The 5,970-nt window shown below is 41.2% G+C and overlaps 1 pseudogene; it reads left to right on the forward strand.

Moving 5' to 3' along the window:
- Positions 1 to 960: 960 nt before the first annotated feature.
- On the forward strand, positions 961 to 1,339 carry LOC143651211 (nuclear cap-binding protein subunit 2 pseudogene; annotated as a pseudogene).
- The last annotated feature ends 4,631 nt before the right edge of the window (positions 1,340 to 5,970 follow it).

Here is a 5,970-nt window from a genome sequence, read left to right on the forward strand (position 1 = left end):
AACCGGAATCCAGGAGAGAAAGCTAGCAGATGACGCCGTATTCACCACGTGCCCTTCCAGCTGAGAGAGAAGCCCTGACTGTGTTCGCCATGTGCCTTCTCACCTGAGAGAGAAACCCTGAACTTCATCGGCCTTCTTGAACCAAGGTATCTTTCCCTGGATGCCTTTGATTGAACATTGCTATAGACTTGTTTTAATTGGGACATTTTCTTGGCCTTAGAACTGTAAATTAGTAACTCATTAAATTCCCCTTGTTAAAAGCCATTCTGTTTCTGGTATATTGCATTCCAGAAGCTAGCAAACTAGAACAGTGGGTCTTAATCCACTGACTGGAATCCCTTAAGAGAAGGGCTTTTGGGGGAGAGCTCAGACAGAATTGCCCCAGGAGATGCTAAGCAGGAACCCACAGAACCTGAAGGACTCAGAACCTGGAGAGAGCTGAAAGAAGCTGAGATGAAATCCAGAGTTTGCCCCAGAGAAGCTAAGAAAGGACCCTTAGACACTTAGAGAAAGCAACAAACCGGGAGCAGATGCTAGCTATGTGACTTCCCAACTGACAGAGGTGCTCCACATGCCCACAGCCTTTCTTCAGAGTCCAGGTATCTTGTTGATGCCTTAATTTGGGCATCTTCATGGCTTTAGAACTGTACATTTGTAACATAATAAATCCCTTGTGGAAAAGTCAATCCATTTCTGGTATATTGCATACCAGCAGCTTTAGCAAACTGAAACAGGCTCACAATTCGCTCTCTGGTTTTTAATTCCACCTGTATTTTTTGGCCCTAGAGAATTCCCCTTCTTTCTTGCAAATTCAATAATACACTTAAAAGAAGATAATTTTGGGGATTCCTGAAGGTGCTGCACAGCGACTCTTACATGGAGTTGAGCCAATACCAGGGCCAGCACTTCTGGGGTGACAATGAAGAACATGAAAAGTTACTGAAGAAAAGCTGTACATTGGATGTTGGAAATCTTTCCTTCTACACAACTGAAGAACAAATCTATGAACTCTTCAGCAAAAGTGGTGACACAGAGAAAATCATTATGGGCCTAGATAAAATGAAAAAACAGCTTGTGGATTCTGTTTTGTAGAGTACTATTCAAGAGCAGATGCAGAAAATGCCATGCGGTGCATAAATGGAACTTGTCTAGATGACCGGATCATTCGCACAGATTGGGACGCAGGCTTTAACGGGGGCCGGCAGTATGGCCGGGGACGGTCTGGGGGCCAGGTACGAGATGAGTGTCGGCAAGACTATGACGCTGGGAGAGGAGGCTATGGAAAACTGGCACAAAACCAGTGAGTGGGTGAGAGCCCATTGGTGAAAAACTCACTCCTTGGCCTTTTTGAATTTGTTGAAGGTCTGCAGACCAGCCTGTTTCTACCAGCCTTTGATCGATGCCTCTACTGAGCTAGAACCAGCCTCTTCATGGTTTCCCTCTCTGAAAATTAATAAAGGATAGAATCCAAACAAAAAAAAAAGATAATTTTTTTTTAAAGTTTGTTTTATTTTTTCCAGAATTTCTACATTTTTGTAGGGAGGTTTTTCAGGGTATTTGTATGACTTTGATATGATATATTCTTCTGGATTTTTACTGTGGTAGCTGCAGTTAACTCAGCTCTCCCTTTCATGACGAGAGCGACAACCCTTCCTTATTTCAGATATCAAGATGTGACTGAGTCAATTGATCACTAGTCAGTATCAAATACCCAGTTCTTGCTGACAAGTGTATATTAGGTGATCAGCTGCCTTTGGCTTCAGCTACCAATCCCTGATCAGCCTCTGCGGTAACACGGTATAAAGCATGGCAACTTATGTTCATGGAACCACTTCCACTTTTTTCATCAGTGGTCACCTTTTTTGGGGACTGCAAATTCTTGAGAATCATCTTCAAACCCATGACTGCAGGAAGCTATTATCTATATAATGAACAATGTTTCCATCATATGTGCCTTGCCATGTTTCAAATGCATAAGGGCTTCCAGCAAAAGTCAGTGAAATTACAGCATTTTTCTACTCATCTTTTTCCCCTTGAAATGCAGAAAAAAACAACAGCAACCACAAAAACAAAAACAGAATCCCATCTTCAGTGAGGCAGGAAACGCCATAGCTCCAAACACAACCATGAAGAATATGTGCCAAGTACATTCAAATAGGAAGAGAAATGATGGTGAAAACCAAAAGCCTTGAAACTCAGACAGGGACTATATATTTATGAGAATAAGTGGTAGTTGTTAAAGGGTCTTTGATTAAAGCACCAAGATCCAGGAACATGAGTAGAACACAGGAGATACAGTAGGTTCCCTGATGGAGACATTTTTTCTGTACTTTAGAGTGACAAAAGAAAGTAGCTGAAGGGGATACCATGAAAGCAACAATTTTTATTGTTTTCCAGAGACAGTTTAATGGATATTACTACCCTAACCTCCTGAATGCTAAATGTGAAGATAATACAACCCTTAGGAAGCAGCAGTTGTAGTACGCTACAGACTGCACAACCTCACCCTCTGCCTCCTTCCCTCACAAACATTTCCCTGTTCACATCAGAAATTAACTAGCCCACACCTATGTTTCTATATTAGGGAAAAAAGAAAAGAAAAGAGTAAAACAACATAAGCAAAATACAGATAAAGGATATATACAAAAAGAGGAACTATCCAAGGAAACAGAGGAAGGGATTGAAAAAAACAAAGCATGAGAGATAAAAAGCAAGCCAGGGTGGGCCATGGTGCCTCAGCAGAGGTCTCGCCTGCTATGCCAGAGACATGGGTTCGATTCCCAGTGCCTGCCCATGAAGAAAAAAAGGCAAGCAGCTGAGCACAGTGTGGGAAAAGGTGGAACAGAAATACAAAAACATAATTTTTTAAAGTACATGAAAAACGAAAGTGTGTAAAACACAATTAAAACTACTTAAACTTGAATCACATCTCTGGATGTGTCCAGTAACCATACTGAAGCTCTACTTTTATAGGTCTATCCTAACTTTCCTCATTGTTAAAGGAGATAACAGTAGAACTGAAAGTCTTGAGGTTTTCTGAGACTTAATTTGGCACATATATTTAAGGTATATAGAACAGTGCCTGGTACAGAATAAAAGCTATGAGCTATATATGTGTAAACTAAAATTTTATTTTGGAAATAAGGCCAAACCACTAAGAACTGTGGCTGCAAAATAGGGTGTTGGTGTTAAGAATTGAATTGTATCCTCCAGGAAGATATGAAGTCCTACTTCCAGTCCCTCCAAATGTGACCTTATTTGGAAATAGGGTCATCATAGGTAGAATTAGGCAAGTTAAAATGAGATCATGCAGAATTAAAAATAAATGCAGGAGAGCCAAGATGGTGGCTTAGTGAGGAGTGGGATTTAGTTCGTCCTCCAGAGCAGCTAGTAAATAGCCAAGAACAGTACAGAACAACTGCTGGGACCACGTCAGTGACTGGACACACATCGTACCCCAGTCTGGACCAGCTAGACCCGCTGTGAGCCCCCCACAGAACCATGAGTTCCCCAGGCTACCGCGGCCGGCGCCTCTCCCCACAGACTGGTTCCCAGAGGGGAAAGGAAAGGGACTTTACTAGCAGTAAGGGCTGAGCCCAACCAAACTCCAATTGTGGAATTAATTCACAAATTCTGACTACTAAAAATAGGCCCCCAGCTCAGCTGAACCTCAAGTAAAAGCAGAGGTCGCTGGATTTTTGTCCCAGTCCATAGGGGGCAAGGCTGACAGAAAAAGAAAAAATTTTTAAAAAAAACAGTTTTTTCCAGATCTGAAAAGGTCTGGGCCCTGCAGGAAAGAAGGGGGAGCATAGGACCTGGAGATACACAGAGCAACGTACCACCTTAAGCTCTTGATTGGCAAACCCGAGGAACAAAGTCCTGCTCTGAAAGGATTTTTCTTTTCCTCTTTTGTGATTGTGGTTCTATGGCTTGACTGCTCTTTGGATACAGCTGCAAGGCTTCTCAGGCTCCACTGCCCCGGGCATAGGCAGAATTGAGCTTGTTTGAGTGTTTCTCTGTAGCCTGTGCCTTCCCCAGGAGAAGAGTGGGACCCAGCTCATGTGGAATGCCTCCCTCAAGGAATTTAGACCTCAGGGTCTGGAAAAGTGAAGATTAAAGCCAGCCTACAACCTCTCCTCTGTCTCCACCATGCCCCAGCAGGGAGAGTCTGGTGGAGTTAAAGGTACCGCATCATCTTATGCTGGTGGGACCCACAGGCAGACAAGTACCACATATGGGACAGGACAGGAAAAACACAGAGTCCAGAGACTTCATAGGAAAGTCTTTCAACCTACTGGGTCTCACCCTCAGGAAAAACTGACACAGGTGACTCCTCCTGAGAGGAGGCCAGTTTGGTCTGGGAAAACCTGGCTGGGCTCTATAATACCTAAGTAGACCCTCCTAAGGTGTGGGGGGAAGACACCATACAGCAGGGCAAGAAACAAAAAAACAAGAACTGAAAAATTCTGATCTGTTAAACAAAACATAAGCTAGAGGACTAGAATAAATTGAACTGAATGTCAAAGAACAGATAAACAACAAAGTAATCCGGCAGGAAAATCCTAGGGAAAAAAAAGTGAAAACAATCTCCAGAATAAACTAATTAAGGTAATTAAATGCCTAGAAGCCAGCAAAAAATTAAAAATCATACTAGGAAAATTAAAGCAATGGCCCAATCAAAGGAACAAACCAACAGTTCAAATACAGGAGTTGAAACAATTAATTCAAAATGTTCAAACAGACATGGAAAACCTCATCAAAAATCAAATTAATGAATTGAGGGAGGATATAAAGAAGGCAAAGGGGCGGGCCGCGGTGGCTCAGCGGGCAAGAGTGCTTGCCTGCCATGCCGGAGGACCCCGGTTCGATTCCCGGCCCCAGCCCATGTAAAAAAAAACAAACAAACAAATAAAGGATTTAAAAAAAAAAAAAAAAAAAAAAAGAAGGCAAGGAATGAACAAAAAGAAAAAATCAAAAGACTGAAAAAACAAATCACAGAATTTATGGGAATGGAAGGCAAAGTAGAAAAGATGAAAAAAACAATGGAAACCTACAATGTCAGATTTCAAGAGGCAGAAGATAGAATTAGTGAACAGGAGGACGGAACATCTGAAATCCAACAAGCAAAAGAAAATATAAGGAAAAGAATGGAAAAATATGAGCAGGTACTCAGGGAATTCATGACAATATGAAGTGCATGAATATACATGTTGTAGATGTCCTAGAAGGAGAAGAGAGGGAAAAGGAGGAGAAAAACTAATGGAGGAAATTATCACTGAAAATTTCCCCACTCTTATGAAATACTTAAAACTATAGATCCAAGAAGTGCAGTGTACCCCAAAGAGAATAGATCCAAATAGACATACTCCAAGACACTTACTAATCAGAATGTCAGATGTCAAAGAGAAAGAGAGAATCTTGAAAGCAGCAAGAGAAAAACAATCCATCACATACAAGGGAAGCCCAATAATACTATGTGTAGATTTCTCAGCAGAAACCATGGAGGTAAGAAGATAGTGGGATGATATATTTAAGATACTAAAAGAGAAAAACTGCTAACCAGGAATTCTATATCCAGCAAAACTGTTCCTCAAAAATGAGGAGGAAATTAAAGCATTTGCAGACAAAAATTCACTGAGACAATTTGTGACCAAGAGACCAGCTCTGCAAGAAATACTAAAGGGAGCACTAGAGACAGATAAGAAAAGACCGGAGAGAGAGGTGTGGAGAAGAGTGTAGAAATTAAGTCTATCAGTAAAGGTAAAAAGAAGAAAAATGAGATATGACATATAAAATCCAAAAGGCAAAATGGTAGAAGAAAGTACTACCCATACAGTAATAACACTAAATGTTAATGGATTAAACGCCCCAATCAAAAGATACAGAATGGTAGAATGGATTAAAAAACAGGAACCATCTATATGCTATCTACAGGAAACACATCTTAGACCCAAGGATAAGCATAGGTTG

The sequence above is a fragment of the Tamandua tetradactyla genome, chromosome 12 (genome assembly GCF_023851605.1).
Source record: "Tamandua tetradactyla isolate mTamTet1 chromosome 12, mTamTet1.pri, whole genome shotgun sequence".
Taxonomy (NCBI): Eukaryota; Metazoa; Chordata; class Mammalia; order Pilosa; family Myrmecophagidae; genus Tamandua; species Tamandua tetradactyla.